This window comes from Ambystoma mexicanum, chromosome 1q (genome assembly GCF_040938575.1).
Source record: "Ambystoma mexicanum isolate Mex_15411 chromosome 1q, UKY_AmexF1_1, whole genome shotgun sequence".
In the NCBI taxonomy this organism is placed as follows: Eukaryota; Metazoa; Chordata; class Amphibia; order Caudata; family Ambystomatidae; genus Ambystoma; species Ambystoma mexicanum.
The window spans coordinates 593,370,460-593,393,382 of NC_090922.1; the positions used below are offsets into that span (position 1 = coordinate 593,370,460).

The window sequence follows — 22,923 nt, forward strand, 5'->3', positions numbered from 1 at the left end:
TCGTGTGCACTGCTTCACTAAGTCACCCTGAGCTAGTGAGGTGTTGCATTTTTTGCGGCCGCAGTCGGGGCCACTAGAGCGCATACTCTGGTTTCTCTTCAAACCGAATAAATCTTTCGCCTTTTACTAAAGATTTCCGTGGAGAGGAACATTAAAGAGTTTCACTCAATTTTTCGAAGCCCTGCCAAGTGCAGGGTTACCTATGCTGGTTAAAAAAAAAAAGAAACAGAGCAAATGAAAGCGCAAAGCCTGCTTTTCAGCTGTTGGCTTGCACCCCCCAGCTGTCAGTCAGCCTTTGCAGGGGTCCTCGCAGCACAGCCAGGCTGATGCCTTGCAGTGGTAGCCAGAGGGGGGAGCCTTTAGCTAATGCTTGCTGCTGTCGCCACCTGCTGGTGAGCCAGCAGAGGCTGGCTCCAAGCTAGCATCCAGGAGGATATGGCCCCAGTGGGCAGGGGTTTGGGCCCGGGCCCCGATCGGCTGACGAACGCCTGACAAACGCCGTCCTTTGCCCGGCGGGCTTTGCCCTGGCGGGCAAAAGAACCTGGCAGCCCAGGAGGCCCAGCACCCGTGCAAGACAGGGTGAGGGCGGAAAATGACCCCTGTGTCCTGAGAAAGGAGAGAGCGGGCTACTTTTTCAACATCCTGGGGGAGGAGCCCCATCTCTGGGGCCCAAAAGAAAATCTCACGCCTGCCTCCCAGAAGCCCTAGACCTTATGTAAACGAGTGGAGTCCTCAGGCAAAGGCAGACTCTGCCTGCCTTTTGGCCAATGTCACATGGCCTGCGGTCTGGAGAAATTTGCATACCCACAATCCCCTGCCAGGTTTCATGACTTTGGATGGGATTGCTTGCAAATAAAGTCATTCTGCCACGGGTTCGGAGCCCGATAGCATTCTCCATTCGCTTCATCTCAAAAAGCGTCATCGTGTGCACTGCTTCACTAAGTCACCCTGAGCTAGTGAGGTGTTGCATTTTTTGCGGCCGCAGTCGGGGCCACTAGAGCGCATACTCTGGTTTCTCTTCAAACCGAATAAATCTTTCGCCTTTTACTAAAGATTTCCGTGGAGAGGAACATTAAAGAGTTTCACTCAATTTTTTGAAGCCCTGCCAAGTGCAGGGTTACCTATGCTGGTTAAAAAGAAACAGAGCAAATGAAAGCGCAAAGCCTGCTTTTCAGCTGTTGGCTTGCACCCCCCAGCTGTCAGTCAGCCTTTGCAGGGGTCCTCGCAGCACAGCCAGGCTGATGCCTTGCAGTGGTAGCCAGAGGGGGGAGCCTTTAGCTAATGCTTGCTGCTGTCGCCACCTGCTGGTGAGCCAGCAGAGGCTGGCTCCAAGCTAGCATCCAGGAGGATATGGCCCCAGTGGGCAGGGGTTTGGGCCCGGGCCCCGATCGGCTGACGAACGCCTGACAAACGCCGTCCTTTGCCCGCTGGCAGCCCAGGAGGCCCAGCACCCGTGCAAGACAGGGTGAGGGCGGAAAATGACCCCTGTGTCCTGAGAAAGGAGAGAGCGGGCTGCTTCTTCAACATCCTGGGGGAGGAGCCCCATCTCTGGGGCCCAAAAGAAAATCTCACGCCTGCCTCCCAGAAGCCCTAGACCTTATGTAAACGAGGGGAGTCCTCAGGCAAAGGCAGACTCTGCCTGCCTTTTGGCCAATGTCACATGGCCTGCGGTCTGGAGAAATTTGCATACCCACAATCCCCTGCCAGGTTTCATGACTTTGGATGGGATTGCTTGCAAATAAAGTCATTCTGCCACGGGTTCGGAGCCCGATAGCATTCTCCATTCGCTTCATCTCAAAAAGCGTCATCGTGTGCACTGCTTCACTAAGTCACCCTGAGCTAGTGAGGTGTTGCATTTTTTGCGGCCGCAGTCGGGGCCACTAGAGCGCATACTCTGGTTTCTCTTCAAACCGAATAAATCTTTCGCCTTTTACTAAAGATTTCCGTGGAGAGGAACATTAAAGAGTTTCACTCAATTTTTTGAAGCCCTGCCAAGTGCAGGGTTACCTATGCTGGTTAAAAAAAAAAAGAAACAGAGCAAATGAAAGCGCAAAGCCTGCTTTTCAGCTGTTGGCTTGCACCCCCCAGCTGTCAGTCAGCCTTTGCAGGGGTCCTCGCAGCACAGCCAGGCTGATACCTTGCAGTGGTAGCCAGAGGGGGGAGCCTTTAGCTAATGCTTGCTGCTGTCGCCACCTGCTGGTGAGCCAGCAGAGGCTGGCTCCAAGCTAGCATCCAGGAGGATATGGCCCCAGTGGGCAGGGGTTTGGGCCCGGGCCCCGATCGGCTGACAAACGCCTGACAAACGCCGTCCTTTGCCCGGCGGGCTTTGCCCTGGCGGGCAAAAGAACCTGGCAGCCCAGGAGGCCCAGCACCCGTGCAAGACAGGGTGAGGGCGGAAAATGACCCCTGTGTCCTGAGAAAGGAGAGAGCGGGCTGCTTTTTCAACATCCTGGGGGAGGAGCCCCATCTCTGGGGCCCAAAAGAAAATCTCACGCCTGCCTCCCAGAAGCCCTAGACCTTATGTAAACGAGGGGAGTCCTCAGGCAAAGGCAGACTCTGCCTGCCTTTTGGCCAATGTCACATGGCCTGCGGTCTGGAGAAATTTGCATACCCACAATCCCCTGCCAGGTTTCATGACTTTGGATGGGATTGCTTGCAAATAAAGTCATTCTGCCACGGGTTCGGAGCCCGATAGCATTCTCCATTCGCTTCATCTCAAAAAGCGTCATCGTGTGCACTGCTTCACTAAGTCACCCTGAGCTAGTGAGGTGTTGCATTTTTTGCGGCCGCAGTCGGGGCCACTAGAGCGCATACTCTGGTTTCTCTTCAAACCGAATAAATCTTTCGCCTTTTACTAAAGATTTCCGTGGAGAGGAACATTAAAGAGTTTCACTCAATTTTTTGAAGCCCTGCCAAGTGCAGGGTTACCTATGCTGGTTAAAAAGAAACAGAGCAAATGAAAGCGCAAAGCCTGCTTTTCAGCTGTTGGCTTGCACCCCCCAGCTGTCAGTCAGCCTTTGCAGGGGTCCTCGCAGCACAGCCAGGCTGATGCCTTGCAGTGGTAGCCAGAGGGGGGAGCCTTTAGCTAATGCTTGCTGCTGTCGCCACCTGCTGGTGAGCCAGCAGAGGCTGGCTCCAAGCTAGCATCCAGGAGGATATGGCCCCAGTGGGCAGGGGTTTGGGCCCGGGCCCCGATCGGCTGACGAACGCCTGACAAACGCCGTCCTTTGCCCGCTGGCAGCCCAGGAGGCCCAGCACCCGTGCAAGACAGGGTGAGGGCGGAAAATGACCCCTGTGTCCTGAGAAAGGAGAGAGCGGGCTGCTTCTTCAACATCCTGGGGGAGGAGCCCCATCTCTGGGGCCCAAAAGAAAATCTCACGCCTGCCTCCCAGAAGCCCTAGACCTTATGTAAACGAGGGGAGTCCTCAGGCAAAGGCAGACTCTGCCTGCCTTTTGGCCAATGTCACATGGCCTGCGGTCTGGAGAAATTTGCATACCCACAATCCCCTGCCAGGTTTCATGACTTTGGATGGGATTGCTTGCAAATAAAGTCATTCTGCCACGGGTTCGGAGCCCGATAGCATTCTCCATTCGCTTCATCTCAAAAAGCGTCATCGTGTGCACTGCTTCACTAAGTCACCCTGAGCTAGTGAGGTGTTGCATTTTTTGCGGCCGCAGTCGGGGCCACTAGAGCGCATACTCTGGTTTCTCTTCAAACCGAATAAATCTTTCGCCTTTTACTAAAGATTTCCGTGGAGAGGAACATTAAAGAGTTTCACTCAATTTTTTGAAGCCCTGCCAAGTGCAGGGTTACCTATGCAGGTTAAAAAAAAAAAGAAACAGAGCAAATGAAAGCGCAAAGCCTGCTTTTCAGCTGTTGGCTTGCACCCCCCAGCTGTCAGTCAGCCTTTGCAGGGGTCCTCGCAGCACAGCCAGGCTGATGCCTTGCAGTGGTAGCCAGAGGGGGGAGCCTTTAGCTAATGCTTGCTGCTGTCGCCACCTGCTGGTGAGCCAGCAGAGGCTGGCTCCAAGCTAGCATCCAGGAGGATATGGCCCCAGTGGGCAGGGGTTTGGGCCCGGGCCCCGATCGGCTGACGAACGCCTGACAAACGCCGTCCTTTGCCCGCTGGCAGCCCAGGAGGCCCAGCACCCGTGCAAGACAGGGTGAGGGCGGAAAATGACCCCTGTGTCCTGAGAAAGGAGAGAGCGGGCTGCTTCTTCAACATCCTGGGGGAGGAGCCCCATCTCTGGGGCCCAAAAGAAAATCTCACGCCTGCCTCCCAGAAGCCCTAGACCTTATGTAAACGAGGGGAGTCCTCAGGCAAAGGCAGACTCTGCCTGCCTTTTGGCCAATGTCACATGGCCTGCGGTCTGGAGAAATTTGCATACCCACAATCCCCTGCCAGGTTTCATGACTTTGGATGGGATTGCTTGCAAATAAAGTCATTCTGCCACGGGTTCGGAGCCCGATAGCATTCTCCATTCGCTTCATCTCAAAAAGCGTCATCGTGTGCACTGCTTCACTAAGTCACCCTGAGCTAGTGAGGTGTTGCATTTTTTGCGGCCGCAGTCGGGGCCACTAGAGCGCATACTCTGGTTTCTCTTCAAACCGAATAAATCTTTCGCCTTTTACTAAAGATTTCCGTGGAGAGGAACATTAAAGAGTTTCACTCAATTTTTCGAAGCCCTGCCAAGTGCAGGGTTACCTATGCTGGTTAAAAAAAAAAAGAAACAGAGCAAATGAAAGCGCAAAGCCTGCTTTTCAGCTGTTGGCTTGCACCCCCCAGCTGTCAGTCAGCCTTTGCAGGGGTCCTCGCAGCACAGCCAGGCTGATGCCTTGCAGTGGTAGCCAGAGGGGGGAGCCTTTAGCTAATGCTTGCTGCTGTCGCCACCTGCTGGTGAGCCAGCAGAGGCTGGCTCCAAGCTAGCATCCAGGAGGATATGGCCCCAGTGGGCAGGGGTTTGGGCCCGGGCCCCGATCGGCTGACGAACGCCTGACAAACGCCGTCCTTTGCCCGGCGGGCTTTGCCCTGGCGGGCAAAAGAACCTGGCAGCCCAGGAGGCCCAGCACCCGTGCAAGACAGGGTGAGGGCGGAAAATGACCCCTGTGTCCTGAGAAAGGAGAGAGCGGGCTACTTTTTCAACATCCTGGGGGAGGAGCCCCATCTCTGGGGCCCAAAAGAAAATCTCACGCCTGCCTCCCAGAAGCCCTAGACCTTATGTAAACGAGTGGAGTCCTCAGGCAAAGGCAGACTCTGCCTGCCTTTTGGCCAATGTCACATGGCCTGCGGTCTGGAGAAATTTGCATACCCACAATCCCCTGCCAGGTTTCATGACTTTGGATGGGATTGCTTGCAAATAAAGTCATTCTGCCACGGGTTCGGAGCCCGATAGCATTCTCCATTCGCTTCATCTCAAAAAGCGTCATCGTGTGCACTGCTTCACTAAGTCACCCTGAGCTAGTGAGGTGTTGCATTTTTTGCGGCCGCAGTCGGGGCCACTAGAGCGCATACTCTGGTTTCTCTTCAAACCGAATAAATCTTTCGCCTTTTACTAAAGATTTCCGTGGAGAGGAACATTAAAGAGTTTCACTCAATTTTTTGAAGCCCTGCCAAGTGCAGGGTTACCTATGCTGGTTAAAAAGAAACAGAGCAAATGAAAGCGCAAAGCCTGCTTTTCAGCTGTTGGCTTGCACCCCCCAGCTGTCAGTCAGCCTTTGCAGGGGTCCTCGCAGCACAGCCAGGCTGATGCCTTGCAGTGGTAGCCAGAGGGGGGAGCCTTTAGCTAATGCTTGCTGCTGTCGCCACCTGCTGGTGAGCCAGCAGAGGCTGGCTCCAAGCTAGCATCCAGGAGGATATGGCCCCAGTGGGCAGGGGTTTGGGCCCGGGCCCCGATCGGCTGACGAACGCCTGACAAACGCCGTCCTTTGCCCGCTGGCAGCCCAGGAGGCCCAGCACCCGTGCAAGACAGGGTGAGGGCGGAAAATGACCCCTGTGTCCTGAGAAAGGAGAGAGCGGGCTGCTTCTTCAACATCCTGGGGGAGGAGCCCCATCTCTGGGGCCCAAAAGAAAATCTCACGCCTGCCTCCCAGAAGCCCTAGACCTTATGTAAACGAGGGGAGTCCTCAGGCAAAGGCAGACTCTGCCTGCCTTTTGGCCAATGTCACATGGCCTGCGGTCTGGAGAAATTTGCATACCCACAATCCCCTGCCAGGTTTCATGACTTTGGATGGGATTGCTTGCAAATAAAGTCATTCTGCCACGGGTTCGGAGCCCGATAGCATTCTCCATTCGCTTCATCTCAAAAAGCGTCATCGTGTGCACTGCTTCACTAAGTCACCCTGAGCTAGTGAGGTGTTGCATTTTTTGCGGCCGCAGTCGGGGCCACTAGAGCGCATACTCTGGTTTCTCTTCAAACCGAATAAATCTTTCGCCTTTTACTAAAGATTTCCGTGGAGAGGAACATTAAAGAGTTTCACTCAATTTTTTGAAGCCCTGCCAAGTGCAGGGTTACCTATGCTGGTTAAAAAAAAAAAGAAACAGAGCAAATGAAAGCGCAAAGCCTGCTTTTCAGCTGTTGGCTTGCACCCCCCAGCTGTCAGTCAGCCTTTGCAGGGGTCCTCGCAGCACAGCCAGGCTGATACCTTGCAGTGGTAGCCAGAGGGGGGAGCCTTTAGCTAATGCTTGCTGCTGTCGCCACCTGCTGGTGAGCCAGCAGAGGCTGGCTCCAAGCTAGCATCCAGGAGGATATGGCCCCAGTGGGCAGGGGTTTGGGCCCGGGCCCCGATCGCCTGACAAACGCCTGACAAACGCCTGACAAACGCCTGACAAACGCCGTCCTTTGCCCGGCGGGCTTTGCCCTGGCGGGCAAAAGAACCTGGCAGCCCAGGAGGCCCAGCACCCGTGCAAGACAGGGTGAGGGCGGAAAATGACCCCTGTGTCCTGAGAAAGGAGAGAGCGGGCTGCTTTTTCAACATCCTGGGGGAGGAGCCCCATCTCTGGGGCCCAAAAGAAAATCTCACGCCTGCCTCCCAGAAGCCCTAGACCTTATGTAAACGAGGGGAGTCCTCAGGCAAAGGCAGACTCTGCCTGCCTTTTGGCCAATGTCACATGGCCTGCGGTCTGGAGAAATTTGCATACCCACAATCCCCTGCCAGGTTTCATGACTTTGGATGGGATTGCTTGCAAATAAAGTCATTCTGCCACGGGTTCGGAGCCCGATAGCATTCTCCATTCGCTTCATCTCAAAAAGCGTCATCGTGTGCACTGCTTCACTAAGTCACCCTGAGCTAGTGAGGTGTTGCATTTTTTGCGGCCGCAGTCGGGGCCACTAGAGCGCATACTCTGGTTTCTCTTCAAACCGAATAAATCTTTCGCCTTTTACTAAAGATTTCCGTGGAGAGGAACATTAAAGAGTTTCACTCAATTTTTTGAAGCCCTGCCAAGTGCAGGGTTACCTATGCTGGTTAAAAAGAAACAGAGCAAATGAAAGCGCAAAGCCTGCTTTTCAGCTGTTGGCTTGCACCCCCCAGCTGTCAGTCAGCCTTTGCAGGGGTCCTCGCAGCACAGCCAGGCTGATGCCTTGCAGTGGTAGCCAGAGGGGGGAGCCTTTAGCTAATGCTTGCTGCTGTCGCCACCTGCTGGTGAGCCAGCAGAGGCTGGCTCCAAGCTAGCATCCAGGAGGATATGGCCCCAGTGGGCAGGGGTTTGGGCCCGGGCCCCGATCGGCTGACGAACGCCTGACAAACGCCGTCCTTTGCCTGGCGGGCTTTGCCCTGGCGGGCAAAAGAACCTGGCAGCCCAGGAGGCCCAGCACCCGTGCAAGACAGGGTGAGGGCGGAAAATGACCCCTGTGTCCTGAGAAAGGAGAGAGCGGGCTGCTTTTTCAACATCCTGGGGTAGGAGCCCCATCTCTGGGGCCCAAAAGAAAATCTCACGCCTGCCTCCCAGAAGCCCTAGACCTTATGTAAACGAGGGGAGTCCTCAGGCAAAGGCAGACTCTGCCTGCCTTTTGGCCAATGTCACATGGCCTGCGGTCTGGAGAAATTTGCATACCCACAATCCCCTGCCAGGTTTCATGACTTTGGATGGGATTGCTTGCAAATAAAGTCATTCTGCCACGGGTTCGGAGCCCGATAGCATTCTCCATTCGCTTCATCTCAAAAAGCGTCATCGTGTGCACTGCTTCACTAAGTCACCCTGAGCTAGTGAGGTGTTGCATTTTTTGCGGCCGCAGTCGGGGCCACTAGAGCGCATACTCTGGTTTCTCTTCAAACCGAATAAATCTTTCGCCTTTTACTAAAGATTTCCGTGGAGAGGAACATTAAAGAGTTTCACTCAATTTTTTGAAGCCCTGCCAAGTGCAGGGTTACCTATGCTGGTTAAAAAGAAACAGAGCAAATGAAAGCGCAAAGCCTGCTTTTCAGCTGTTGGCTTGCACCCCCCAGCTGTCAGTCAGCCTTTGCAGGGGTCCTCGCAGCACAGCCAGGCTGATGCCTTGCAGTGGTAGCCAGAGGGGGGAGCCTTTAGCTAATGCTTGCTGCTGTCGCCACCTGCTGGTGAGCCAGCAGAGGCTGGCTCCAAGCTAGCATCCAGGAGGATATGGCCCCAGTGGGCAGGGGTTTGGGCCCGGGCCCCGATCGGCTGACGAATGCCTGACAAACGCCGTCCTTTGCCCGCTGGCAGCCCAGGAGGCCCAGCACCCGTGCAAGACAGGGTGAGGGCGGAAAATGACCCCTGTGTCCTGAGAAAGGAGAGAGCGGGCTGCTTCTTCAACATCCTGGGGGAGGAGCCCCATCTCTGGGGCCCAAAAGAAAATCTCACGCCTGCCTCCCAGAAGCCCTAGACCTTATGTAAACGAGGGGAGTCCTCAGGCAAAGGCAGACTCTGCCTGCCTTTTGGCCAATGTCACATGGCCTGCGGTCTGGAGAAATTTGCATACCCACAATCCCCTGCCAGGTTTCATGACTTTGGATGGGATTGCTTGCAAATAAAGTCATTCTGCCACGGGTTCGGAGCCCGATAGCATTCTCCATTCGCTTCATCTCAAAAAGCGTCATCGTGTGCACTGCTTCACTAAGTCACCCTGAGCTAGTGAGGTGTTGCATTTTTTGCGGCCGCAGTCGGGGCCACTAGAGCGCATACTCTGGTTTCTCTTCAAACCGAATAAATCTTTCGCCTTTTACTAAAGATTTCCGTGGAGAGGAACATTAAAGAGTTTCACTCAATTTTTCGAAGCCCTGCCAAGTGCAGGGTTACCTATGCTGGTTAAAAAAAAAAAGAAACAGAGCAAATGAAAGCGCAAAGCCTGCTTTTCAGCTGTTGGCTTGCACCCCCCAGCTGTCAGTCAGCCTTTGCAGGGGTCCTCGCAGCACAGCCAGGCTGATGCCTTGCAGTGGTAGCCAGAGGGGGGAGCCTTTAGCTAATGCTTGCTGCTGTCGCCACCTGCTGGTGAGCCAGCAGAGGCTGGCTCCAAGCTAGCATCCAGGAGGATATGGCCCCAGTGGGCAGGGGTTTGGGCCCGGGCCCCGATCGGCTGACGAACGCCTGACAAACGCCGTCCTTTGCCCGGCGGGCTTTGCCCTGGCGGGCAAAAGAACCTGGCAGCCCAGGAGGCCCAGCACCCGTGCAAGACAGGGTGAGGGCGGAAAATGACCCCTGTGTCCTGAGAAAGGAGAGAGCGGGCTACTTTTTCAACATCCTGGGGGAGGAGCCCCATCTCTGGGGCCCAAAAGAAAATCTCACGCCTGCCTCCCAGAAGCCCTAGACCTTATGTAAACGAGTGGAGTCCTCAGGCAAAGGCAGACTCTGCCTGCCTTTTGGCCAATGTCACATGGCCTGCGGTCTGGAGAAATTTGCATACCCACAATCCCCTGCCAGGTTTCATGACTTTGGATGGGATTGCTTGCAAATAAAGTCATTCTGCCACGGGTTCGGAGCCCGATAGCATTCTCCATTCGCTTCATCTCAAAAAGCGTCATCGTGTGCACTGCTTCACTAAGTCACCCTGAGCTAGTGAGGTGTTGCATTTTTTGCGGCCGCAGTCGGGGCCACTAGAGCGCATACTCTGGTTTCTCTTCAAACCGAATAAATCTTTCGCCTTTTACTAAAGATTTCCGTGGAGAGGAACATTAAAGAGTTTCACTCAATTTTTTGAAGCCCTGCCAAGTGCAGGGTTACCTATGCTGGTTAAAAAGAAACAGAGCAAATGAAAGCGCAAAGCCTGCTTTTCAGCTGTTGGCTTGCACCCCCCAGCTGTCAGTCAGCCTTTGCAGGGGTCCTCGCAGCACAGCCAGGCTGATGCCTTGCAGTGGTAGCCAGAGGGGGGAGCCTTTAGCTAATGCTTGCTGCTGTCGCCACCTGCTGGTGAGCCAGCAGAGGCTGGCTCCAAGCTAGCATCCAGGAGGATATGGCCCCAGTGGGCAGGGGTTTGGGCCCGGGCCCCGATCGGCTGACGAACGCCTGACAAACGCCGTCCTTTGCCCGCTGGCAGCCCAGGAGGCCCAGCACCCGTGCAAGACAGGGTGAGGGCGGAAAATGACCCCTGTGTCCTGAGAAAGGAGAGAGCGGGCTGCTTCTTCAACATCCTGGGGGAGGAGCCCCATCTCTGGGGCCCAAAAGAAAATCTCACGCCTGCCTCCCAGAAGCCCTAGACCTTATGTAAACGAGGGGAGTCCTCAGGCAAAGGCAGACTCTGCCTGCCTTTTGGCCAATGTCACATGGCCTGCGGTCTGGAGAAATTTGCATACCCACAATCCCCTGCCAGGTTTCATGACTTTGGATGGGATTGCTTGCAAATAAAGTCATTCTGCCACGGGTTCGGAGCCCGATAGCATTCTCCATTCGCTTCATCTCAAAAAGCGTCATCGTGTGCACTGCTTCACTAAGTCACCCTGAGCTAGTGAGGTGTTGCATTTTTTGCGGCCGCAGTCGGGGCCACTAGAGCGCATACTCTGGTTTCTCTTCAAACCGAATAAATCTTTCGCCTTTTACTAAAGATTTCCGTGGAGAGGAACATTAAAGAGTTTCACTCAATTTTTTGAAGCCCTGCCAAGTGCAGGGTTACCTATGCTGGTTAAAAAAAAAAAGAAACAGAGCAAATGAAAGCGCAAAGCCTGCTTTTCAGCTGTTGGCTTGCACCCCCCAGCTGTCAGTCAGCCTTTGCAGGGGTCCTCGCAGCACAGCCAGGCTGATACCTTGCAGTGGTAGCCAGAGGGGGGAGCCTTTAGCTAATGCTTGCTGCTGTCGCCACCTGCTGGTGAGCCAGCAGAGGCTGGCTCCAAGCTAGCATCCAGGAGGATATGGCCCCAGTGGGCAGGGGTTTGGGCCCGGGCCCCGATCGGCTGACAAACGCCTGACAAACGCCGTCCTTTGCCCGGCGGGCTTTGCCCTGGCGGGCAAAAGAACCTGGCAGCCCAGGAGGCCCAGCACCCGTGCAAGACAGGGTGAGGGCGGAAAATGACCCCTGTGTCCTGAGAAAGGAGAGAGCGGGCTGCTTTTTCAACATCCTGGGGGAGGAGCCCCATCTCTGGGGCCCAAAAGAAAATCTCACGCCTGCCTCCCAGAAGCCCTAGACCTTATGTAAACGAGGGGAGTCCTCAGGCAAAGGCAGACTCTGCCTGCCTTTTGGCCAATGTCACATGGCCTGCGGTCTGGAGAAATTTGCATACCCACAATCCCCTGCCAGGTTTCATGACTTTGGATGGGATTGCTTGCAAATAAAGTCATTCTGCCACGGGTTCGGAGCCCGATAGCATTCTCCATTCGCTTCATCTCAAAAAGCGTCATCGTGTGCACTGCTTCACTAAGTCACCCTGAGCTAGTGAGGTGTTGCATTTTTTGCGGCCGCAGTCGGGGCCACTAGAGCGCATACTCTGGTTTCTCTTCAAACCGAATAAATCTTTCGCCTTTTACTAAAGATTTCCGTGGAGAGGAACATTAAAGAGTTTCACTCAATTTTTTGAAGCCCTGCCAAGTGCAGGGTTACCTATGCTGGTTAAAAAGAAACAGAGCAAATGAAAGCGCAAAGCCTGCTTTTCAGCTGTTGGCTTGCACCCCCCAGCTGTCAGTCAGCCTTTGCAGGGGTCCTCGCAGCACAGCCAGGCTGATGCCTTGCAGTGGTAGCCAGAGGGGGGAGCCTTTAGCTAATGCTTGCTGCTGTCGCCACCTGCTGGTGAGCCAGCAGAGGCTGGCTCCAAGCTAGCATCCAGGAGGATATGGCCCCAGTGGGCAGGGGTTTGGGCCCGGGCCCCGATCGGCTGACGAACGCCTGACAAACGCCGTCCTTTGCCCGCTGGCAGCCCAGGAGGCCCAGCACCCGTGCAAGACAGGGTGAGGGCGGAAAATGACCCCTGTGTCCTGAGAAAGGAGAGAGCGGGCTGCTTCTTCAACATCCTGGGGGAGGAGCCCCATCTCTGGGGCCCAAAAGAAAATCTCACGCCTGCCTCCCAGAAGCCCTAGACCTTATGTAAACGAGGGGAGTCCTCAGGCAAAGGCAGACTCTGCCTGCCTTTTGGCCAATGTCACATGGCCTGCGGTCTGGAGAAATTTGCATACCCACAATCCCCTGCCAGGTTTCATGACTTTGGATGGGATTGCTTGCAAATAAAGTCATTCTGCCACGGGTTCGGAGCCCGATAGCATTCTCCATTCGCTTCATCTCAAAAAGCGTCATCGTGTGCACTGCTTCACTAAGTCACCCTGAGCTAGTGAGGTGTTGCATTTTTTGCGGCCGCAGTCGGGGCCACTAGAGCGCATACTCTGGTTTCTCTTCAAACCGAATAAATCTTTCGCCTTTTACTAAAGATTTCCGTGGAGAGGAACATTAAAGAGTTTCACTCAATTTTTTGAAGCCCTGCCAAGTGCAGGGTTACCTATGCAGGTTAAAAAAAAAAAGAAACAGAGCAAATGAAAGCGCAAAGCCTGCTTTTCAGCTGTTGGCTTGCACCCCCCAGCTGTCAGTCAGCCTTTGCAGGGGTCCTCGCAGCACAGCCAGGCTGATGCCTTGCAGTGGTAGCCAGAGGGGGGAGCCTTTAGCTAATGCTTGCTGCTGTCGCCACCTGCTGGTGAGCCAGCAGAGGCTGGCTCCAAGCTAGCATCCAGGAGGATATGGCCCCAGTGGGCAGGGGTTTGGGCCCGGGCCCCGATCGGCTGACGAACGCCTGACAAACGCCGTCCTTTGCCCGCTGGCAGCCCAGGAGGCCCAGCACCCGTGCAAGACAGGGTGAGGGCGGAAAATGACCCCTGTGTCCTGAGAAAGGAGAGAGCGGGCTGCTTCTTCAACATCCTGGGGGAGGAGCCCCATCTCTGGGGCCCAAAAGAAAATCTCACGCCTGCCTCCCAGAAGCCCTAGACCTTATGTAAACGAGGGGAGTCCTCAGGCAAAGGCAGACTCTGCCTGCCTTTTGGCCAATGTCACATGGCCTGCGGTCTGGAGAAATTTGCATACCCACAATCCCCTGCCAGGTTTCATGACTTTGGATGGGATTGCTTGCAAATAAAGTCATTCTGCCACGGGTTCGGAGCCCGATAGCATTCTCCATTCGCTTCATCTCAAAAAGCGTCATCGTGTGCACTGCTTCACTAAGTCACCCTGAGCTAGTGAGGTGTTGCATTTTTTGCGGCCGCAGTCGGGGCCACTAGAGCGCATACTCTGGTTTCTCTTCAAACCGAATAAATCTTTCGCCTTTTACTAAAGATTTCCGTGGAGAGGAACATTAAAGAGTTTCACTCAATTTTTCGAAGCCCTGCCAAGTGCAGGGTTACCTATGCTGGTTAAAAAAAAAAAGAGCAAATGAAAGCGCAAAGCCTGCTTTTCAGCTGTTGGCTTGCACCCCCCAGCTGTCAGTCAGCCTTTGCAGGGGTCCTCGCAGCACAGCCAGGCTGATGCCTTGCAGTGGTAGCCAGAGGGGGGAGCCTTTAGCTAATGCTTGCTGCTGTCGCCACCTGCTGGTGAGCCAGCAGAGGCTGGCTCCAAGCTAGCATCCAGGAGGATATGGCCCCAGTGGGCAGGGGTTTGGGCCCGGGCCCCGATCGGCTGACGAACGCCTGACAAACGCCGTCCTTTGCCCGGCGGGCTTTGCCCTGGCGGGCAAAAGAACCTGGCAGCCCAGGAGGCCCAGCACCCGTGCAAGACAGGGTGAGGGCGGAAAATGACCCCTGTGTCCTGAGAAAGGAGAGAGCGGGCTACTTTTTCAACATCCTGGGGGAGGAGCCCCATCTCTGGGGCCCAAAAGAAAATCTCACGCCTGCCTCCCAGAAGCCCTAGACCTTATGTAAACGAGTGGAGTCCTCAGGCAAAGGCAGACTCTGCCTGCCTTTTGGCCAATGTCACATGGCCTGCGGTCTGGAGAAATTTGCATACCCACAATCCCCTGCCAGGTTTCATGACTTTGGATGGGATTGCTTGCAAATAAAGTCATTCTGCCACGGGTTCGGAGCCCGATAGCATTCTCCATTCGCTTCATCTCAAAAAGCGTCATCGTGTGCACTGCTTCACTAAGTCACCCTGAGCTAGTGAGGTGTTGCATTTTTTGCGGCCGCAGTCGGGGCCACTAGAGCGCATACTCTGGTTTCTCTTCAAACCGAATAAATCTTTCGCCTTTTACTAAAGATTTCCGTGGAGAGGAACATTAAAGAGTTTCACTCAATTTTTTGAAGCCCTGCCAAGTGCAGGGTTACCTATGCTGGTTAAAAAGAAACAGAGCAAATGAAAGCGCAAAGCCTGCTTTTCAGCTGTTGGCTTGCACCCCCCAGCTGTCAGTCAGCCTTTGCAGGGGTCCTCGCAGCACAGCCAGGCTGATGCCTTGCAGTGGTAGCCAGAGGGGGGAGCCTTTAGCTAATGCTTGCTGCTGTCGCCACCTGCTGGTGAGCCAGCAGAGGCTGGCTCCAAGCTAGCATCCAGGAGGATATGGCCCCAGTGGGCAGGGGTTTGGGCCCGGGCCCCGATCGGCTGACGAACGCCTGACAAACGCCGTCCTTTGCCCGCTGGCAGCCCAGGAGGCCCAGCACCCGTGCAAGACAGGGTGAGGGCGGAAAATGACCCCTGTGTCCTGAGAAAGGAGAGAGCGGGCTGCTTCTTCAACATCCTGGGGGAGGAGCCCCATCTCTGGGGCCCAAAAGAAAATCTCACGCCTGCCTCCCAGAAGCCCTAGACCTTATGTAAACGAGGGGAGTCCTCAGGCAAAGGCAGACTCTGCCTGCCTTTTGGCCAATGTCACATGGCCTGCGGTCTGGAGAAATTTGCATACCCACAATCCCCTGCCAGGTTTCATGACTTTGGATGGGATTGCTTGCAAATAAAGTCATTCTGCCACGGGTTCGGAGCCCGATAGCATTCTCCATTCGCTTCATCTCAAAAAGCGTCATCGTGTGCACTGCTTCACTAAGTCACCCTGAGCTAGTGAGGTGTTGCATTTTTTGCGGCCGCAGTCGGAGCCACTAGAGCGCATACTCTGGTTTCTCTTCAAACCGAATAAATCTTTCGCCTTTTACTAAAGATTTCCGTGGAGAGGAACATTAAAGAGTTTCACTCAATTTTTCGAAGCCCTGCCAAGTGCAGGGTTACCTATGCTGGTTAAAAAAAAAAAGAAACAGAGCAAATGAAAGCGCAAAGCCTGCTTTTCAGCTGTTGGCTTGCACCCCCCAGCTGTCAGTCAGCCTTTGCAGGGGTCCTCGCAGCACAGCCAGGCTGATGCCTTGCAGTGGTAGCCAGAGGGGGGAGCCTTTAGCTAATGCTTGCTGCTGTCGCCACCTGCTGGTGAGCCAGCAGAGGCTGGCTCCAAGCTAGCATCCAGGAGGATATGGCCCCAGTGGGCAGGGGTTTGGGCCCGGGCCCCGATCGGCTGACGAACGCCTGACAAACGCCGTCCTTTGCCCGGCGGGCTTTGCCCTGGCGGGCAAAAGAACCTGGCAGCCCAGGAGGCCCAGCACCCGTGCAAGACAGGGTGAGGGCGGAAAATGACCCCTGTGTCCTGAGAAAGGAGAGAGCGGGCTACTTTTTCAACATCCTGGGGGAGGAGCCCCATCTCTGGGGCCCAAAAGAAAATCTCACGCCTGCCTCCCAGAAGCCCTAGACCTTATGTAAACGAGTGGAGTCCTCAGGCAAAGGCAGACTCTGCCTGCCTTTTGGCCAATGTCACATGGCCTGCGGTCTGGAGAAATTTGCATACCCACAATCCCCTGCCAGGTTTCATGACTTTGGATGGGATTGCTTGCAAATAAAGTCATTCTGCCACGGGTTCGGAGCCCGATAGCATTCTCCATTCGCTTCATCTCAAAAAGCGTCATCGTGTGCACTGCTTCACTAAGTCACCCTGAGCTAGTGAGGTGTTGCATTTTTTGCGGCCGCAGTCGGGGCCACTAGAGCGCATACTCTGGTTTCTCTTCAAACCGAATAAATCTTTCGCCTTTTACTAAAGATTTCCGTGGAGAGGAACATTAAAGAGTTTCACTCAATTTTTTGAAGCCCTGCCAAGTGCAGGGTTACCTATGCTGGTTAAAAAGAAACAGAGCAAATGAAAGCGCAAAGCCTGCTTTTCAGCTGTTGGCTTGCACCCCCCAGCTGTCAGTCAGCCTTTGCAGGGGTCCTCGCAGCACAGCCAGGCTGATGCCTTGCAGTGGTAGCCAGAGGGGGGAGCCTTTAGCTAATGCTTGCTGCTGTCGCCACCTGCTGGTGAGCCAGCAGAGGCTGGCTCCAAGCTAGCATCCAGGAGGATATGGCCCCAGTGGGCAGGGGTTTGGGCCCGGGCCCCGATCGGCTGACGAACGCCTGACAAACGCCGTCCTTTGCCCGCTGGCAGCCCAGGAGGCCCAGCACCCGTGCAAGACAGGGTGAGGGCGGAAAATGACCCCTGTGTCCTGAGAAAGGAGAGAGCGGGCTGCTTCTTCAACATCCTGGGGGAGGAGCCCCATCTCTGGGGCCCAAAAGAAAATCTCACGCCTGCCTCCCAGAAGCCCTAGACCTTATGTAAACGAGGGGAGTCCTCAGGCAAAGGCAGACTCTGCCTGCCTTTTGGCCAATGTCACATGGCCTGCGGTCTGGAGAAATTTGCATACCCACAATCCCCTGCCAGGTTTCATGACTTTGGATGGGATTGCTTGCAAATAAAGTCATTCTGCCACGGGTTCGGAGCCCGATAGCATTCTCCATTCGCTTCATCTCAAAAAGCGTCATCGTGTGCACTGCTTCACTAAGTCACCCTGAGCTAGTGAGGTGTTGCATTTTTTGCGGCCGCAGTCGGGGCCACTAGAGCGCATACTCTGGTTTCTCTTCAAACCGAATAAATCTTTCGCCTTTTACTAAAGATTTCCGTGGAGAGGAACATTAAAGAGTTTCACTCAATTTTTTGAAGCCCTGCCAAGTGCAGGGTTACCTATGCTGGTTAAAAAAAAAAAGAAACAGAGCAAATGAAAGCGCAAAGCCTGCTTTTCAGCTGTTGGCTTGCACCCCCCAGCTGTCAGTCAGCCTTTGCAGGGGTCCTCGCAGCACAGCCAGGCTGATACCTTGCAGTGGTAGCCAGAGGGGGGAGCCTTTAGCTAATGCTTGCTGCTGTCGCCACCTGCTGGTGAGCCAGCAGAGGCTGGCTCCAAGCTAGCATCCAGGAGGATATGGCCCCAGTGGGCAGGGGTTTGGGCCCGGGCCCCGATCGGCTGACAAACGCCTGACAAACGCCGTCCTTTGCCCGGCGGGCTTTGCCCTGGCGGGCAAAAGAACCTGGCAGCCCAGGAGGCCCAGCACCCGTGCAAGACAGGGTGAGGGCGGAAAATGACCCCTGTGTCCTGAGAAAGGAGAGAGCGGGCTGCTTTTTCAACATCCTGGGGGAGGAGCCCCATCTCTGGGGCCCAAAAGAAAATCTCACGCCTGCCTCCCAGAAGCCCTAGACCTTATGTAAACGAGGGGAGTCCTCAGGCAAAGGCAGACTCTGCCTGCCTTTTGGCCAATGTCACATGGCCTGCGGTCTGGAGAAATTTGCATACCCACAATCCCCTGCCAGGTTTCATGACTTTGGATGGGATTGCTTGCAAATAAAGTCATTCTGCCACGGGTTCGGAGCCCGATAGCATTCTCCATTCGCTTCATCTCAAAAAGCGTCATCGTGTGCACTGCTTCACTAAGTCACCCTGAGCTAGTGAGGTGTTGCATTTTTTGCGGCCGTAGTCGGGGCCACTAGAGCGCATACTCTGGTTTCTCTTCAAACCGAATAAATCTTTCGCCTTTTACTAAAGATTTCCGTGGAGAGGAACATTAAAGAGTTTCACTCAATTTTTTGAAGCCCTGCCAAGTGCAGGGTTACCTATGCTGGTTAAAAAGAAACAGAGCAAATGAAAGCGCAAAGCCTGCTTTTCAGCTGTTGGCTTGCACCCCCCAGCTGTCAGTCAGCCTTTGCAGGGGTCCTCGCAGCACAGCCAGGCTGATGCCTTGCAGTGGTAGCCAGAGGGGGGAGCCTTTAGCTAATGCTTGCTGCTGTCGCCACCTGCTGGTGAGCCAGCAGAGGCTGGCTCCAAGCTAGCATCCAGGAGGATATGGCCCCAGTGGGCAGGGGTTTGGGCCCGGGCCCCGATCGGCTGACGAACGCCTGACAAACGCCGTCCTTTGCCCGCTGGCAGCCCAGGAGGCCCAGCACCCGTGCAAGACAGGGTGAGGGCGGAAAATGACCCCTGTGTCCTGAGAAAGGAGAGAGCGGGCTGCTTCTTCAACATCCTGGGGGAGGAGCCCCATCTCTGGGGCCCAAAAGAAAATCTCACGCCTGCCTCCCAGAAGCCCTAGACCTTATGTAAACGAGGGGAGTCCTCAGGCAAAGGCAGACTCTGCCTGCCTTTTGGCCAATGTCACATGGCCTGCGGTCTGGAGAAATTTGCATACCCACAATCCCCTGCCAGGTTTCATGACTTTGGATGGGATTGCTTGCAAATAAAGTCATTCTGCCACGGGTTCGGAGCCCGATAGCATTCTCCATTCGCTTCATCTCAAAAAGCGTCATCGTGTGCACTGCTTCACTAAGTCACCCTGAGCTAGTGAGGTGTTGCATTTTTTGCGGCCGCAGTCGGGGCCACTAGAGCGCATACTCTGGTTTCTCTTCAAACCGAATAAATCTTTCGCCTTTTACTAAAGATTTCCGTGGAGAGGAACATTAAAGAGTTTCACTCAATTTTTTGAAGCCCTGCCAAGTGCAGGGTTACCTATGCTGGTTAAAAAGAAACAGAGCAAATGAAAGCGCAAAGCCTGCTTTTCAGCTGTTGGCTTGCACCCCCCAGCTGTCAGTCAGCCTTTGCAGGGGTCCTCGCAGCACAGCCAGGCTGATGCCTTGCAGTGGTAGCCAGAGGGGGGAGCCTTTAGCTAATGCTTGCTGCTGTCGCCACCTGCTGGTGAGCCAGCAGAGGCTGGCTCCAAGCTAGCATCCAGGAGGATATGGCCCCAGTGGGCAGGGGTTTGGGCCCGGGCCCCGATCGGCTGACGAACGCCTGACAAACGCCGTCCTTTGCCCGCTGGCAGCCCAGGAGGCCCAGCACCCGTGCAAGACAGGGTGAGGGCGGAAAATGACCCCTGTGTCCTGAGAAAGGAGAGAGCGGGCTACTTTTTCAACATCCTGGGGGAGGAGCCCCATCTCTGGGGCCCAAAAGAAAATCTCACGCCTGCCTCCCAGAAGCCCTAGACCTTATGTAAACGAGTGGAGTCCTCAGGCAAAGGCAGACTCTGCCTGCCTTTTGGCCAATGTCACATGGCCTGCGGTCTGGAGAAATTTGCATACCCACAATCCCCTGCCAGGTTTCATGACTTTGGATGGGATTGCTTGCAAATAAAGTCATTCTGCCACGGGTTCGGAGCCCGATAGCATTCTCCATTCGCTTCATCTCAAAAAGCGTCATCGTGTGCACTGCTTCACTAAGTCACCCTGAGCTAGTGAGGTGTTGCATTTTTTGCGGCCGCAGTCGGGGCCACTAGAGCGCATACTCTGGTTTCTCTTCAAACCGAATAAATCTTTCGCCTTTTACTAAAGATTTCCGTGGAGAGGAACATTAAAGAGTTTCACTCAATTTTTTGAAGCCCTGCCAAGTGCAGGGTTACCTATGCTGGTTAAAAAGAAACAGAGCAAATGAAAGCGCAAAGCCTGCTTTTCAGCTGTTGGCTTGCACCCCCCAGCTGTCAGTCAGCCTTTGCAGGGGTCCTCGCAGCACAGCCAGGCTGATGCCTTGCAGTGGTAGCCAGAGGGGGGAGCCTTTAGCTAATGCTTGCTGCTGTCGCCACCTGCTGGTGAGCCAGCAGAGGCTGGCTCCAAGCTAGCATCCAGGAGGATATGGCCCCAGTGGGCAGGGGTTTGGGCCCGGGCCCCGATCGGCTGACGAACGCCTGACAAACGCCGTCCTTTGCCCGCTGGCAGCCCAGGAGGCCCAGCACCCGTGCAAGACAGGGTGAGGGCGGAAAATGACCCCTGTGTCCTGAGAAAGGAGAGAGCGGGCTGCTTCTTCAACATCCTGGGGGAGGAGCCCCATCTCTGGGGCCCAAAAGAAAATCTCACGCCTGCCTCCCAGAAGCCCTAGACCTTATGTAAACGAGGGGAGTCCTCAGGCAAAGGCAGACTCTGCCTGCCTTTTGGCCAATGTCACATGGCCTGCGGTCTGGAGAAATTTGCATACCCACAATCCCCTGCCAGGTTTCATGACTTTGGATGGGATTGCTTGCAAATAAAGTCATTCTGCCACGGGTTCGGAGCCCGATAGCATTCTCCATTCGCTTCATCTCAAAAAGCGTCATCGTGTGCACTGCTTCACTAAGTCACCCTGAGCTAGTGAGGTGTTGCATTTTTTGCGGCCGCAGTCGGGGCCACTAGAGCGCATACTCTGGTTTCTCTTCAAACCGAATAAATCTTTCGCCTTTTACTAAAGATTTCCGTGGAGAGGAACATTAAAGAGTTTCACTCAATTTTTTGAAGCCCTGCCAAGTGCAGGGTTACCTATGCTGGTTAAAAAAAAAAAGAAACAGAGCAAATGAAAGCGCAAAGCCTGCTTTTCAGCTGTTGGCTTGCACCCCCCAGCTGTCAGTCAGCCTTTGCAGGGGTCCTCGCAGCACAGCCAGGCTGATACCTTGCAGTGGTAGCCAGAGGGGGGAGCCTTTAGCTAATGCTTGCTGCTGTCGCCACCTGCTGGTGAGCCAGCAGAGGCTGGCTCCAAGCTAGCATCCAGGAGGATATGGCCCCAGTGGGCAGGGGTTTGGGCCCGGGCCCCGATCGCCTGACAAACGCCTGACAAACGCCGTCCTTTGCCCGGCGGGCTTTGCCCTGGCGGGCAAAAGAACCTGGCAGCCCAGGAGGCCCAGCACCCGTGCAAGACAGGGTGAGGGCGGAAAATGACCCCTGTGTCCTGAGAAAGGAGAGAGCGGGCTGCTTTTTCAACATCCTGGGGGAGGAGCCCCATCTCTGGGGCCCAAAAGAAAATCTCACGCCTGCCTCCCAGAAGCCCTAGACCTTATGTAAACGAGGGGAGTCCTCAGGCAAAGGCAGACTCTGCCTGCCTTTTGGCCAATGTCACATGGCCTGCGGTCTGGAGAAATTTGCATACCCACAATCCCCTGCCAGGTTTCATGACTTTGGATGGGATTGCTTGCAAATAAAGTCATTCTGCCACGGGTTCGGAGCCCGATAGCATTCTCCATTCGCTTCATCTCAAAAAGCGTCATCGTGTGCACTGCTTCACTAAGTCACCCTGAGCTAGTGAGGTGTTGCATTTTTTGCGGCCGCAGTCGGGGCCACTAGAGCGCATACTCTGGTTTCTCTTCAAACCGAATAAATCTTTCGCCTTTTACTAAAGATTTCCGTGGAGAGGAACATTAAAGAGTTTCACTCAATTTTTTGAAGCCCTGCCAAGTGCAGGGTTACCTATGCTGGTTAAAAAGAAACAGAGCAAATGAAAGCGCAAAGCCTGCTTTTCAGCTGTTGGCTTGCACCCCCCAGCTGTCAGTCAGCCTTTGCAGGGGTCCTCGCAGCACAGCCAGGCTGATGCCTTGCAGTGGTAGCCAGAGGGGGGAGCCTTTAGCTAATGCTTGCTGCTGTCGCCACCTGCTGGTGAGCCAGCAGAGGCTGGCTCCAAGCTAGCATCCAGGAGGATATGGCCCCAGTGGGCAGGGGTTTGGGCCCGGGCCCGATCGGCTGACGAACGCCTGACAAACGCCGTCCTTTGCCCGCTGGCAGCCCAGGAGGCCCAGCACCCGTGCAAGACAGGGTGAGGGCGGAAAATGACCCCTGTGTCCTGAGAAAGGAGAGAGCGGGCTGCTTCTTCAACATCCTGGGGGAGGAGCCCCATCTCTGGGGCCCAAAAGAAAATCTCACGCCTGCCTCCCAGAAGCCCTAGACCTTATGTAAACGAGGGGAGTCCTCAGGCAAAGGCAGACTCTGCCTGCCTTTTGGCCAATGTCACATGGCCTGCGGTCTGGAGAAATTTGCATACCCACAATCCCCTGCCAGGTTTCATGACTTTGGATGGGATTGCTTGCAAATAAAGTCATTCTGCCACGGGTTCGGAGCCCGATAGCATTCTCCATTCGCTTCATCTCAAAAAGCGTCATCGTGTGCACTGCTTCACTAAGTCACCCTGAGCTAGTGAGGTGTTGCATTTTTTGCGGCCGCAGTCGGGGCCACTAGAGCGCATACTCTGGTTTCTCTTCAAACCGAATAAATCTTTCGCCTTTTACTAAAGATTTCCGTGGAGAGGAACATTAAAGAGTTTCACTCAATTTTTTGAAGCCCTGCCAAGTGCAGGGTTACCTATGCAGGTTAAAAAAAAAAAGAAACAGAGCAAATGAAAGCGCAAAGCCTGCTTTTCAGCTGTTGGCTTGCACCCCCCAGCTGTCAGTCAGCCTTTGCAGGGGTCCTCGCAGCACAGCCAGGCTGATGCCTTGCAGTGGTAGCCAGAGGGGGGAGCCTTTAGCTAA

At 54.7% G+C, this 22,923-nt stretch overlaps 26 non-coding genes across 26 annotated transcripts; all 26 read left to right on the forward strand.

Moving 5' to 3' along the window:
- The first annotated feature begins 82 nt into the window (after positions 1–82).
- LOC138564920 (U5 spliceosomal RNA) lies at positions 83–198 on the forward strand. The gene has a single exon (XR_011300844.1). It is a non-coding gene; the product is annotated as a U5 spliceosomal RNA (small nuclear RNA).
- An 805-nt stretch (positions 199–1,003) lies between these two features.
- On the forward strand, positions 1,004–1,119 carry LOC138564783 (U5 spliceosomal RNA). Its single transcript, XR_011300715.1, has one exon. It is a non-coding gene; the product is annotated as a U5 spliceosomal RNA (small nuclear RNA).
- A 770-nt stretch (positions 1,120–1,889) lies between these two features.
- On the forward strand, positions 1,890–2,005 carry LOC138564784 (U5 spliceosomal RNA). Its single transcript, XR_011300716.1, has one exon. It is a non-coding gene; the product is annotated as a U5 spliceosomal RNA (small nuclear RNA).
- Positions 2,006–2,810: 805 nt separating this feature from the next.
- On the forward strand, positions 2,811–2,926 carry LOC138564785 (U5 spliceosomal RNA). Its single transcript, XR_011300717.1, has one exon. It is a non-coding gene; the product is annotated as a U5 spliceosomal RNA (small nuclear RNA).
- A 770-nt stretch (positions 2,927–3,696) lies between these two features.
- On the forward strand, positions 3,697–3,812 carry LOC138564786 (U5 spliceosomal RNA). The gene has a single exon (XR_011300718.1). It is a non-coding gene; the product is annotated as a U5 spliceosomal RNA (small nuclear RNA).
- A 776-nt stretch (positions 3,813–4,588) lies between these two features.
- On the forward strand, positions 4,589–4,704 carry LOC138564921 (U5 spliceosomal RNA). Its single transcript, XR_011300845.1, has one exon. It is a non-coding gene; the product is annotated as a U5 spliceosomal RNA (small nuclear RNA).
- An 805-nt stretch (positions 4,705–5,509) lies between these two features.
- On the forward strand, positions 5,510–5,625 carry LOC138564787 (U5 spliceosomal RNA). The gene has a single exon (XR_011300719.1). It is a non-coding gene; the product is annotated as a U5 spliceosomal RNA (small nuclear RNA).
- Positions 5,626–6,395: 770 nt separating this feature from the next.
- Positions 6,396–6,511, forward strand: LOC138564788 (U5 spliceosomal RNA). The gene has a single exon (XR_011300720.1). It is a non-coding gene; the product is annotated as a U5 spliceosomal RNA (small nuclear RNA).
- Positions 6,512–7,338: 827 nt separating this feature from the next.
- Positions 7,339–7,454, forward strand: LOC138564789 (U5 spliceosomal RNA). Its single transcript, XR_011300721.1, has one exon. It is a non-coding gene; the product is annotated as a U5 spliceosomal RNA (small nuclear RNA).
- Positions 7,455–8,253: 799 nt separating this feature from the next.
- On the forward strand, positions 8,254–8,369 carry LOC138564790 (U5 spliceosomal RNA). The gene has a single exon (XR_011300722.1). It is a non-coding gene; the product is annotated as a U5 spliceosomal RNA (small nuclear RNA).
- A 770-nt stretch (positions 8,370–9,139) lies between these two features.
- Positions 9,140–9,255, forward strand: LOC138564922 (U5 spliceosomal RNA). The gene has a single exon (XR_011300846.1). It is a non-coding gene; the product is annotated as a U5 spliceosomal RNA (small nuclear RNA).
- Positions 9,256–10,060: 805 nt separating this feature from the next.
- Positions 10,061–10,176, forward strand: LOC138564791 (U5 spliceosomal RNA). Its single transcript, XR_011300723.1, has one exon. It is a non-coding gene; the product is annotated as a U5 spliceosomal RNA (small nuclear RNA).
- Positions 10,177–10,946: 770 nt separating this feature from the next.
- LOC138564793 (U5 spliceosomal RNA) lies at positions 10,947–11,062 on the forward strand. Its single transcript, XR_011300725.1, has one exon. It is a non-coding gene; the product is annotated as a U5 spliceosomal RNA (small nuclear RNA).
- An 805-nt stretch (positions 11,063–11,867) lies between these two features.
- Positions 11,868–11,983, forward strand: LOC138564794 (U5 spliceosomal RNA). The gene has a single exon (XR_011300726.1). It is a non-coding gene; the product is annotated as a U5 spliceosomal RNA (small nuclear RNA).
- Positions 11,984–12,753: 770 nt separating this feature from the next.
- Positions 12,754–12,869, forward strand: LOC138564795 (U5 spliceosomal RNA). The gene has a single exon (XR_011300727.1). It is a non-coding gene; the product is annotated as a U5 spliceosomal RNA (small nuclear RNA).
- Positions 12,870–13,645: 776 nt separating this feature from the next.
- LOC138564924 (U5 spliceosomal RNA) lies at positions 13,646–13,761 on the forward strand. Its single transcript, XR_011300848.1, has one exon. It is a non-coding gene; the product is annotated as a U5 spliceosomal RNA (small nuclear RNA).
- A 799-nt stretch (positions 13,762–14,560) lies between these two features.
- Positions 14,561–14,676, forward strand: LOC138564797 (U5 spliceosomal RNA). Its single transcript, XR_011300728.1, has one exon. It is a non-coding gene; the product is annotated as a U5 spliceosomal RNA (small nuclear RNA).
- A 770-nt stretch (positions 14,677–15,446) lies between these two features.
- Positions 15,447–15,562, forward strand: LOC138564925 (U5 spliceosomal RNA). The gene has a single exon (XR_011300849.1). It is a non-coding gene; the product is annotated as a U5 spliceosomal RNA (small nuclear RNA).
- An 805-nt stretch (positions 15,563–16,367) lies between these two features.
- Positions 16,368–16,483, forward strand: LOC138564798 (U5 spliceosomal RNA). Its single transcript, XR_011300729.1, has one exon. It is a non-coding gene; the product is annotated as a U5 spliceosomal RNA (small nuclear RNA).
- Positions 16,484–17,253: 770 nt separating this feature from the next.
- On the forward strand, positions 17,254–17,369 carry LOC138564799 (U5 spliceosomal RNA). Its single transcript, XR_011300730.1, has one exon. It is a non-coding gene; the product is annotated as a U5 spliceosomal RNA (small nuclear RNA).
- An 805-nt stretch (positions 17,370–18,174) lies between these two features.
- On the forward strand, positions 18,175–18,290 carry LOC138564800 (U5 spliceosomal RNA). The gene has a single exon (XR_011300731.1). It is a non-coding gene; the product is annotated as a U5 spliceosomal RNA (small nuclear RNA).
- Positions 18,291–19,060: 770 nt separating this feature from the next.
- Positions 19,061–19,176, forward strand: LOC138564801 (U5 spliceosomal RNA). The gene has a single exon (XR_011300732.1). It is a non-coding gene; the product is annotated as a U5 spliceosomal RNA (small nuclear RNA).
- Positions 19,177–19,946: 770 nt separating this feature from the next.
- Positions 19,947–20,062, forward strand: LOC138564802 (U5 spliceosomal RNA). Its single transcript, XR_011300733.1, has one exon. It is a non-coding gene; the product is annotated as a U5 spliceosomal RNA (small nuclear RNA).
- A 770-nt stretch (positions 20,063–20,832) lies between these two features.
- On the forward strand, positions 20,833–20,948 carry LOC138564803 (U5 spliceosomal RNA). Its single transcript, XR_011300734.1, has one exon. It is a non-coding gene; the product is annotated as a U5 spliceosomal RNA (small nuclear RNA).
- Positions 20,949–21,753: 805 nt separating this feature from the next.
- Positions 21,754–21,869, forward strand: LOC138564805 (U5 spliceosomal RNA). The gene has a single exon (XR_011300736.1). It is a non-coding gene; the product is annotated as a U5 spliceosomal RNA (small nuclear RNA).
- Positions 21,870–22,638: 769 nt separating this feature from the next.
- On the forward strand, positions 22,639–22,754 carry LOC138564806 (U5 spliceosomal RNA). Its single transcript, XR_011300737.1, has one exon. It is a non-coding gene; the product is annotated as a U5 spliceosomal RNA (small nuclear RNA).
- Positions 22,755–22,923: the final 169 nt, after the last annotated feature.